The sequence below is a fragment of the Lotus japonicus genome, chromosome 3, assembly GCF_012489685.1.
Source record: "Lotus japonicus ecotype B-129 chromosome 3, LjGifu_v1.2".
In the NCBI taxonomy this organism is placed as follows: Eukaryota; Viridiplantae; Streptophyta; class Magnoliopsida; order Fabales; family Fabaceae; genus Lotus; species Lotus japonicus.
In genome coordinates, this window is record NC_080043.1 from 5832494 (window position 1) to 5844919 (window position 12426).

The 12426-nt window shown below is 32.7% G+C and overlaps 1 pseudogene; it reads right to left on the reverse strand.

The window, feature by feature from the left end:
* Window positions 1-8887: 8887 nt before the first annotated feature.
* LOC130743477 (uncharacterized) lies at window positions 8888-10336 on the reverse strand (annotated as a pseudogene).
* Between the last annotated feature and the right edge of the window lie 2090 nt (window positions 10337-12426).

The window sequence follows — 12426 nt, forward strand, 5'->3', positions numbered from 1 at the left end:
TATATATAGCACCACCCATTGAACTTCAAACATATATCTAGCTTAATTCACAAATTGGTTGCTCTAATATTCTGGTTGGTGGCTTGATATTATTCAATTCCTCTCACATTTTAGTCAATTTTCTTATCCTTCTTGGTAACTAATCTCTCCCACTCTTTATGACTTTCTATCTTTTCCACCTGCATAGTAAAATTAGGATTAAATTAGTTTATTTAGAAGATACAAGTGGTTGTTACTCTCTTTATTCTTTTTATAAAAATTGTCAATTAGACATCAAATTTATTGCACAAATTATACATGTGAAAATTTAAATATTCTTAGAAGTCATTTACTCTTTAGTCTTAGCCCCACCCAAGTCAGAATCCTGCCTCCGCCACTGTTTCTTCTTTCGCTAGACAACATTATTGATGGCTTGAGGAAGGTGGTAGGAGATGGGAGTGAAACAAGCTTCTGACAAGATATCTGGCTGGGTCAAAATATATAGTTTGAAGGAAAGGTACAGCAGAATTTACCTATTATCAAGACCAAAGTTTCTGCATATTTCAGAGATGGGACAATGGGATCGACTTTAGAAGTGGTCTTTTGAGTGGAGAAGACCACTTTTGCCTCGTAAAAAATCAAGGGTGGAGGACCAGCAGTCAAATAGTTTGCAGCAAGCTATTTTAGTGGAAGGGAGGAAGGATAAGTGGCTTTGGGTGGGGGAAAATGATGGAGTCTTCACTGTGTAAATCTGGTTGTGTTGAGATATTGGATATCACTATTGGAATGCGCTTGCGGTCTGCGTTCTCAAAGAAGCTAGCTGTCTTTCTCCATGTATTGTTTGCTGTCTGCGTTCTAGAAGGAGCAGTTTTTGTTTTATTTTCCTGTTTCTAGAATCAGTTATTAGTTCAGGGAGTTTTTGCTATTGTTTCCCTTATTGTGGGCTTTCTGTTTTTATGATTTTACTTTTTAGCCTTCTTGTAAATTCATGGGTTGAAATTCCATTAGTACTTTTTTAATTCAATTTTAGCTTAAAAAAATTATTGATAGAGTATTATATACTATCATACTTCCCTTTCTTATCATTGTTGTTTTGTCATTTTCTAAGAACTTGAATTAATGTGACATGTGAAAATTGGTCCAATGCTCTAGACATTGAGTAAGGAATGAGATCCAAATTGAGTGACTAATTAATTAGGATCCTCACCACTTTCATGAGTAGAGACCGATTATGATTTATTGAGTGATGATTAAAGATTCTATCCACTAGAATATGAACTTCTTTGGTTAGGAACAGAGCTTGTGAATGTCTCATTGAATAGATTTGTGCTATAATGCTCATTTTACGATCATTAGGACTTAAAACATGAAGGCTATAATTTTAACGGGTAAATTTCTTGACAAAGATATTAGTAACTAATAGCTTTTATCAACATCTTAAATGTTTATTCCACCTTATAACATTGTGTAAACACTCAAACTTTGCCTAGTTTTTTTAATGGTTATTTAGTATTCATAAAAAGTAGAAGATCTTAAAAGACACAAAAATGATAAAAATCTAAAAATATACAAAAAATAGTTTATTTCACTGAATTTAAGGTTTTGATTAATTTTATTTTGTTTGTGCTTAATTGATCTTTAAAGTTGAAGTTTAAATATTGGTCATTTTCCAATTAAAAAAAAGGAAATGAAGGCGCACACACAATAAGAGAAAAGGTTTCCAAGTTCTTTGAAAAACAAATCCACTAAAGCCTCAAGAAACATTCCCTCACCCTCCTATAAAAAAGGCATCAGACTTTCTCTCCTGATCCATAAATTTTGCTTAGAAAAATTCTATTCCTAAGAGCGAGTATTGGGCAGCAACACACTCTTTCCCATTGAAAGTTTGAAGCATTATTCCTTCAGTCTCCTATATAAAAAGCATCAACCTTTCTCTCATTCTCTCATCCATAAATTTTCCTCACCCACCTTCAACGACCTTACAAAAAACTTGACTCTCATGACTTATACCGTCACTTCTTCTCCTTCTTCCCCAACCTGAATCACGAACCTCAGTCGCCACCGCACGCTACGTAACTTTCGAAAGGTTTGCTAAAGCAAGCATTGAATTAACTCTAACTTGCTTTAACAAACAGATTTTAAGAATAGTCATCATCATCTTTGATTATATCCTTCCAGTTTCAAGTAAATCAAGTTTGCTAATTTTGGTGTAATGATTTTCATATAGGCTTGTCATCAACCTCTTCTCACTATTAATTATTAACAACTCAAACAAGATTCCATCCAGGTATGGTTTCTTTTCAATCTTGAGTTAATTAATTTATTCATACCATATTGGTAGTTTTGATTTGTGTTGGTGTATCTGCTGCGATTTGTTCTGGCATACGTTTGGTATGTAAACTTCTCTGACTCTTAAAAAATTTCATCTCGTTGTTAGTGCGTAGGAAGTTGACTCTGTTTTCTTTTTCTTTAAACAAAAAATATTGGGTGATTTTCTGCTTATAGGTTAAACTAGTTATTACTTTTTCCTATTTGTTTTTTTATTTTATTTTAGGAAAATCACCAACTAAGTTTTATTCGCAATATAATTCTCCTAGTTGAAGAAAAAGAAGAACGATTTAATTTTTTTATCAGTTCATATATGCTAGTTTAACTCTCTTGTATAAATGATCAAATTGTTATATAAATAATGGAACATTTAGATAAAAAAAACAAGAAATATAATAAATAGTAATTTGACCGATGTAGACCGATTATAAAGTAAGTATTTTATATGGTACATTGAATAAACCACAATCATCCAGTCAATGTCAGCAGAGAAACCACATAGCTGTTGTAAAAGTATGCAAGAAGCATGTTAAATTACTAGAAAGTAATGCTCAATATATGTATAGTTATTGAAATTTATTCGGGGCAATGCATATGATGAGAGGATTGTAAATGGTATAGTGTAAAATTCGTTAACAACTTCAAACAATACCAAAAAAAGAGACACCTAAGATAATAATGATGTATTTTTATCATCTTCTATTTCCATGAACGAGTAAAAAGGATGATAAAAAGAAATATTGCACACTATTATTTCATGCCTTAAATTTTCCAATCACGAAAATAGTTGTTTGGAATTAGTATTTAAACGGCACTGTTGAATAATGCCCTAGTGTGCTTAAACATATCTTTTTGCAGGAATAACTTTCCATTGTAAGGGTAAAACAGAGAGAGATACCCAATCACGGAGGATGCAATAAGAAATACCATTGAGGGATACCCCCAATACAACAATTGAGCATGGTCACACCATCATAACTAAGTACTGGTTTTCCAGTTGCATAATATAACAAGTTAGTTTTCCTTGTTATATCCTGTAATTGGAACTTCAATACTTGGTGATGATGTTGTGATTGTGTTATGAAAATACCCACCCGACTCAACTGTTGTATTGGAGGTATCTCTTTGTCGCATTTCTCATTACATCCTCTCTGGTTGGGTAAATCTCTTTGTTTTACCCTTACAAAGGAAAATTTGTCTTGCAAGAATATATGTTTAAGCACACCATTTTTCTGGGCATTATTTAACATTCTCGTGTAAGTACTTTTTCCAAAAAACTATTTCCGTGATTGGAAAATTCACTGCATAAAATCATAATGTGCAATATTTCATTTTATCATTCCTTTTACTCCTTCATGGAAATAGGAGATGTTAAAATTCTCATCGTTATTATCTTAGGTATTTCTTCTTTTGGTATTATTTGAAGCTACTAATGCATTTAAAACTATACCATTTAAAATCCTCCAGCATATGCATTACCCCGTATAAACTTCATTAACTATGTGGTTTTTCTACTGACCTTGATGGTGATTTTAATCTTTGTTACAGGAACATGGTGAAAGTTCAACCAAACTTTGTAAGAGAAAGGAGAAAGGAGCAGAAATAGGATACATTACAAAGGAATAAAAAGGAAAAACTTCTTCAACATGATTCTTCTTGTTGACTTTCATATATATATTTATGTACAATAGCATTGGACTTCCTAAATAAAATTAACATTGATAGCAGCATGTGAGTTTCAAGTGTATTATGTTCAAATAGATTCAACAACATTTTTCATCACTGAAATCAGTATGAAATCAAGCACATCAATTTCATTGGGCAAAGCAAGGATTAAATAAGAAGAATGTATTTAGAGGCCTGCTTCACCACAGCCCCTCCAGTTTACTATTCTCATTTTTTGACTTTATATCTCCTTTTCTTTCCTCTTGGTCACGTGAGTGACTTTGAGTGACTTTGATCTTTTTTTTTTGTTTGTTAATTTCTTCCTTGCTTCTCTTCTCCTCTTGTTTTGTGTTTTTATCATGGCCTTGAGCTATGATGCAGCAGCCAACTCCTTAATTGGAATAACTTGTTCCAAAACAAGTCTTTAACTTTGGGAAAAATAAACAATCGATGAACAAATTTTGGGCAGCAATCAAAGATTTTTTCATTTCTAAAATATCTTAACAAAAATATTAATTAAGTTCTTTCTTCACACTCTTATGTTTAATATTTCAAAACTTCAAGTTCTCGAATCCATTTTTTTTTTCTAGAAGTTGAATTTTTTGTTTAAGGAATTTGAAACTCATAAAGTGGAAAATTTTAATGTAAATTTCATTTTTCCAAATTACGTTTTAGAACCTAAAGTTCAGGAAATGAATTTATTTTTCCTTCTTGATCAATTTCAATTTTCAGACATTAAATTATTTTACTTATAAATTATGTTCCTCCCGAAATTCAAAAAAAATAAATAAATTTTGTTCCTCCCGAGCTCTCACATGTAGACAACTCGATCGAAAAGGAAGGACCAAATACGCAGTGTCTCCTAAAAGCCATCTTTCAAAGTACCTTGGCCCAAATTCTTAGATAAATGTTCGAATGTCAAGGGTCTAAGCGCACTCACTCTCAATGCTAAATAGGCACCCATAGCCCCTATAGAGGCACAATATTTTTACCGCATTTAACATGTAATAAGGCACAAAGTTTTTGTGAAACCCCCAACAACCTAAAAGAGTCTTTAAAAAGAAGAAAAAAAACTTGAAAAAAGCATCTTCATTATAATGCTAATCTAGAACTTCAACTTAGTGATTTACCCTATAAACTTAGAAATATCAAGGTTTAGGGAGAGCGTCTTGTCGCCCAACGTGATTTTAAAATTCTCCAATTACGGATCTTGAACTTCTCAAGAAGTAAAAAATTCTTCCATAAGTTCAAGTTTTGAAAATGTAGAATTTGTTTCTTAAAAGACACAAAAATGTTAAAAATCTAAAAGAACACGAAAATAATTTATCTCAATGAATTTAAGATTTTATTTTTTTTGTTTTATTTATGTTTAATTATCTTCTAAGTTGAAGTTTAGATATTGGTCTTTGTCCACTAAAAAAAGGAAGCAAATGAAGGCACGCGTACAAAAAAAGAAAAGGTGTCAAGTTCTGTCACAAAAAAAACTACTCTAGTTTGGGCAGCCAACACTCTCTCCCCATTGAAACATTCCCTCACTCTCCTATAGAAAAGGAGTTAGTGGCCCTTATTCAGAGGGACTTTGTGTTAGTGGGGTATGTTTTCTGTTGTTTGTTAATGTTCCGACGAAGAAAAAAAAAATCACATTCCTAAGGGTGACACGTACTCTCTCCCCATTGAAAGTTTGAATCATTATTCCCTCACTCTCCTATAAAAATGGAATCAACCTTTTTCTCCTTCTCTCATCTTTCAATTTTCCTAACAAAAATCCTATTCCTAAGGGCGAGAAGTTTGGGCAGCTAACACACTCTCTCCCATTGAAAGTTTGAATCATTCTCTCACTCTCCTATATAAAAGGCATTAGCCTTTTTCTCCTTCTCTCATTCATAGATCTTCCTTTCACTCACCTTCAAGCTTAAAAAAATCTGACTCTCATAGCTTATACTGTCACTTCTTCTCCATCTTCCCCAACCTGAATCACAAACCCCGGTCACCACCACACGCCACGTGACCAGCCACTGCACCACCACACTGCCATCGTTCGTGCCACTATATCAAAATCACCTCTGATCAGGTTACCACCGGTTTGTTTCTCTTGGCCCTTGTTATGTGCTCTGTATGGTTGCTTCTGAATATAATAAACTTTTTTTGTGTGTCCTTACTTGTTATTAGTCACATTGATTTTGCTTGCTGGACCAACTAATGATAATAATAAAATGGATAAGGAAGGAACAATTGAAAAATAAAATGGAAAATGGATGAATGTTGATTGAGTTGTGAAGTATTACCATTTTATTTGACAATATCCATTGATTCTTAGTGATTTGGTTTTTCAAATTATGATCGCTTCATTTTCTGTTAATTTTAATCAAACAAAAAATGAACTTGATACTAAATGCCTTGCCTTGTTGTTCTTTAATTACAATTTTATTTTGATTTTCATTTTAATTTGGGATTGACTAGGTATCCCATGATTTATGTTTTTATTATTCTCTATTTTTTGAAACTTATGTTTTTATCATTCTCGCATGGCATTTATGTTCTTCTTCAACATGTTTTTATTCTCTGTGGGTTTTGTTCAATATGATTTTGCTAATTTTAGTTTACAATTTGTTCTATAGGGCTCGCACGCACACCCAAGACGATCCAGACACCCCTGCATATTGCCAATTTCGATCTTCGATTTCTGTATCGGTGTATCTTGATTTGTCTCCGTCATCTTCGATATAAATAATGCAATATTTAGAAAACAAACACAAAAATATAATTAATAGTAATACACTTTGAATTGACAAAACAAAATCAAACACTTTAATAAATAAATAAATAAATAAATAAAGAACAAAATAAAAAAACAATAAATGTTTTTGTGTTTGACAACAGAATCCAACCTCTTCTCTAATTATTTTTATGTTTGATAGCGTCTCTACTTCTAATAGACCTGTAGTGTTTTGTGTGTTCTTGATGGGTTTTGCCTAGTTTCTTCTAAGAAAATTAATATTCATTTTCTAAAAAAAGAAAAAGGGATTGAACATTAATAAGTCACAGGTATCTGTGACTTATTAATGTACAAAAGCTCATAGGAAAAACAGTCCATAAAGGTATGTCAAAGTCAATACAAACCCCCAACCTAAAATAAAAGGATAATAAGAAAGAAAAAACAGCCTATGGAACAAGGTGCATATAACAAATGAGAACAACAGACAAATAGGCAAACTACCAAACCAGAACCCAGCAATTAATCAAGAAAACCAGTAAAGGAACATCAGTTGAGAGAAACTAAAGGACTAGAAAACCATTTTTTTTATCTAAAAATTGCTTGAGTTGCGGAAATTTCTTAAGATATGTTTCTTCTTCCTCCTCTTCCCTTTCCTTTATCTATGCGGGGTAGTTAGGTTCTGTTGTAGCAGCAACTGGTTCTGAAACTTGCTCTTCATTCATTTCCTCAACCTAGCTGTCATCATCAATAGCAGGCGCTGCTACTTCTTCTCATGTTTTCTCGTGTTTTGGTGGCGGTTTGAGACGTGCAAAGAAATAGATGTTATTGAGTGTGTTTTGGAAAATGAGCTTGAGCTTTTGCAACCCTTTTCCCTCTAAATGAGGTAAATCAGCAACTCTGCTTTTCAACAAGCAAGTTTCTTCAAGGAAGAGAGAAGCATAGTTACTGATAAACTTCATTCAAAGAGGACAGGGTTGCAAAAGCTGAAGTTCCTTTTTCAAAATGCACTCAACAACCTCTATTTCTTTGCACGTCTCATTCCACCACCAAAAGACAAGGAAAAGGCAAAAGAAGTGGCAGCGCCAGCTATTAATGATGACAACTAGGTTGAGGAAACGAATGAAGAACAAGTTTCAGAATCAGTTGCTACTACAACGAAACCTAACTACCTTGCAGAGATATAGGGTAAGGAAGAGGAGGAAGAAGAAACCTATTTTCTAAGAAATTTATGTAACTCAAGTAATTGTTAGATAAAAAAATGGTTTTCTCGTCCTTTAGTTTCTCTCAACTGATGTTCCGTTTCTGGTTTTCTTGATTGCGTTCTGGTTAGGTAGTCTGCATATTTGTCTGTTGTTCTCATTTATTATCTGCACCTTGTTCCATAGGCTATTTTTTCTTTCTTATTATCCTTTTATTTTAGGTCGGGGACTTGTCTCGGCTTTGACAGACCTTTATGTGTTGTTTTTCCTCATGCTATGAGATTTTGTATCTGTGACTTATTAATGTTCAATCCCTTTTCTCTTTAAAATAAAAATGAGTATTATTTTTTTAAGAAGACAACACAAAACACATCAAGAAACACAAAGTAAAAAACGCTACCGTCTAATACTAGTAGAGATGCTATCAAACATAAAAATAATTAGAGAAGACAACGCAAAACCTATCAAGAAATGTAAAAGTAATTCACATTACATATAAATTACGAATTTCATTTCATTTATATATACTGATAGTAAATTTAAAAAATAAAATTTTATATGTATTGATAGTATAAAAAGGTTATACGCCTTCAAATGTACGATATATCATCTTTTATATGTATTTACTAGTACTTTTTACCCGTGCGATGCACGGGGATATTCATTTTTTGGTTTTTGTGTGTGTTGTTTTTGTTAAATTAGTTTTTATTTAAATATATTTTATCGATTAAAAGATATAAAAAAAATTAGTTTATGAATTCTTATGTTTTCTTTTAATTAAATATGGTGAATTGGTTTGAACTAATGAGGAGCAATCTTGTTTCGTTGCTGGGAAATAAGAGGCCAGTTCAAAGCTAAGTATATATGAAGTGTTTTATCATTTAAATAACCTTCATTGATCAGCAAGCGGAAAAATATAAAGTAAAGTCTTAATACACATGATTATCCAGAAAAAGTAAAACTCACAATTAAAGTAACATTTTTGTATAAAACATCCTATTCATATTACATTGCGAAATACTTCTTTGTAAACTACATTTCAATTACTATTTGAATTACTGTCATCATCATCGCAAATGAGGATTTTTAATCCTTTACGATGGGTGACTCTAGAAAAGGCTACATATAACTGGCCATGTGAAAACACCGGTTTTGGAAAATATCACCCTACACTTTTTAGGGATTGTCCTTGACTTTTGTTTATTGTCATGGCAAAAGAGAGCGCTATAGGGAATTGTCTCATTTGAAACTTTAAAGGAATTCTCCTATCTGATGGGGTTAATGTTAATCTTGGTATAGACACCCTTTTCCGGCATTTGTTCCTGATATAACCTTGCCTTCCAAAACATATTTGTTCATTTCAGTGATAATCAGACGTGTACCATTGCACAATCCAGCTGATTGATCGATGTTTCTTAAAAGCATCACTGGAGCTCTTTTTTTTTTTAGCTTTAACAGATGATTAGGCAAGCCTGAAGAGTTTATTGTGTTTAAAAACTCTGGTGTATGGATATCATCTGGATTGTCATAATTGTCGTATGATGAACATGTGTTATCGACACTCAAATAAGTTTTCTCATCTGCAGGCAACAATGACATCATGTATTCATTCAAACTATCAACAATCTCATTTGTATGAGCTAAAATAGCACGATCTTGGAATTTTTTTGGATTTTCGTAGTTCTGATGGAAAGATGGATAAGTAGAGTTGACAATAGAAGCCATTGCATTACCTGAATGTGGGATCAAAAAATCTTGAGGGATGTCTAGGATTGTTTCATCTTCTATCTGCTTACCTGCATTTTCATCTCCTATGTTTAATATCCACTCTGAATTTTTTTTTAGCTCATCAACCTCTGCAGCTGTTTTTCCAGTTTGTAGCCTCAAGTTTTTTGTTAATGTAAGCACCTGGTCATGATTCAAAAGATAAGAACTATTGTTATAGCTAATTTTTATTTGTTTGGAAGTAATTGATCAATTTAAAAGCAAACATTTTTTTGGAGAAATGGCAATGTACCTGACAATGATCCCAAATATAAGAAGCATTGATGGTGGCGTGGATTATATCCCCCCTTCTACCTTTAGACATTACTGGTAAAATTTGCCTAAAGTCTCCACCTAACACAACAACTTTTCCTCCAAAAGGCTTGTTGTTGCTGTTTTTATTGGTAAATTTCATAATATCTCTTAGAGTTCGATCCACCGCTTCAAAACAATGTTTGTGAGTCATGGGTGCTTCATCCCATATTATGATTTTAGCTCTGATGATCAATTCAGTCAATGAACTTCCATGTATAATGTTGCAGGTAGAGTCTTCATCAACATTAATTGGAATACATAACCTGGAGTGAGCTGTTCGACCGCCAGGAATGAGCAAAGCTGCAATTCCACTTGATGCAACTGCTAAAGCAATCTCTCCTTTAGATCTTATGGCTGCTGATAAGGTCATTAAACTGACTAAATAAAAAAATAACTGGAAAGATGTTATTAAAATAGGTTAAAATAGGTAACGAAAAGTCACATTAATTGCATATTCTTATATTTATCATCATAATTAGGGGTGTACAAGACCCGGCCCTACCCGCAAACCCGTCCCGGCCCAAGCCTTTAGGGCCGGGTTGAACCCGGCCCGATCATTAAAAAAGACCGGGTTCGGGTTGATATTTGAGTTACCCGACTTCGGGTTGACACTCGGGTCACCCGGCCCGTCCCACATATATATTTTATAAAATTTTAATTTGTTATAATGATTAAAATGTGATACATGATGCTCAAATTTATCTTACCATGTAGATGAAATTAAAATGTTTAACATTTACCTTATGAATTAAATAAACGTTGGTCAAACTATGGACACTTTCATGCTCTAACAAGAGAAAATCATGTGTGTGTATTATGCATATGTGAGACAAGTGAAGAAATGATCAAACAAAATGTAAACCTCTCATGTGCAATAGATTATGAAAGAATTGGATCCTTTCAAGTTATTTCTTCTAAAAAATAGTTCCAACTTATAACTCTTTTAGTATGTTATTATCTTTAAATCTTACAATTAGTATCAAATAGTCTTAAACTTATTGTCCCTCGGGTCAACCCGGTCCCGTCATACATAGACCCGTCCCAAATTGGACCCGCATAATGTCGGGTTACTTCGGGTCTAGGGACGGGTTAGGGTCTATGAATTGACCCGATCAATATTTAGGGCCGGGTTAGGGTTAACCGAAACCCGTCCCAACCCGTCCCTTGTACACCCCTAATCATAATCATAGAAAGGGGTTACAATAGAAAACTGAAAACATTCAGGAGTTTCAAAGGAATTAATAAATTATAAATTTAAAATCTTGAATATTATTAATAAATTGAAATTTAATGTGCATTTTTAATGCCTTAAATACCTCTCAACTTGTACATAAAAAATCTTACCATTTTATTTTCGAATTAAAGATAATAAAATAGCGTTAAAATTTATTTTCAAAAATAACAATGAAACATAATTAGTTTTAAAACAAAACAAAACAAAATTAAAAAAGCTATGAAAATACACATTAAAATAACCATAAACTGGAATTATACAAAAAATTAATATCAATTTTACACCATCAAAAAGTACTGAAAGGGATTAAGCTAAATAAAAATAAAGAATTAAATAAAAATAAATAAAAAATGCAGTTTTTTTTTTTGTATCAGTTTCTTCTCACGTGCCTCCACATGACTGTCATGGCCATTATCTTTTAAAGGCTTTGTTAATTTTACATTGCTAGATAGGTAAAAATCCAAACTAAATTTAAACTCAAAGTAAAGATTCAAACAACTAACATTGAACATTGGATAAACAAACCAAATACATAATAACAATCTGGGAAAAAGTTTTAGAAACAAAATTAAACTTTCACATAGCAGCAAGCCATCCGATTATACTCCCATAAAATTATCCAAAAACAATAGACACTTCAACAATCCTCTCTACGATCTTTGTAAACTTAAAGCAATACAGATCTCCTGCACGAACCCCATTACGTGTACAAAATTTCTTCCAGCCTGATCCAATCCTCACATCTTTCTTGTTTTTGCTCAGCAGTTTGCACGTAACATCATCACCCACATGCCCTCTAAGCTTCAATGGAGAAACTCCAAATTGACGAATAAACAATGCAATTTTAGTTGGCAAGGCTTGAAAAATGAAAAAGTTCATTAAAACATGAATATAAAATATCAATGAAACTAATGAACAAATAGATAGATATTCTGTGATGCTCACCACATAACTTCCATCAGTTTGGGTTTTTGAAAGTGTTACCACACATGAAGGTTTTTTATCTTTAAACCAAAACACAACAGTAGAACCACTTGAACTTTTGTAGAACTATTAAGATGAAAACATATAAGAGAGAGTAAAACAATAAAGAAGCGCAATTGACCATTACTCTATTCATTTCGTGCAAAGGGAGGAACAGTGTTGGACATGACAGAATATGAATTCATGGAGTTAGCCATGATAGAATATTAGCTCTGTCTTTGATGTCTATGCACATACTATTG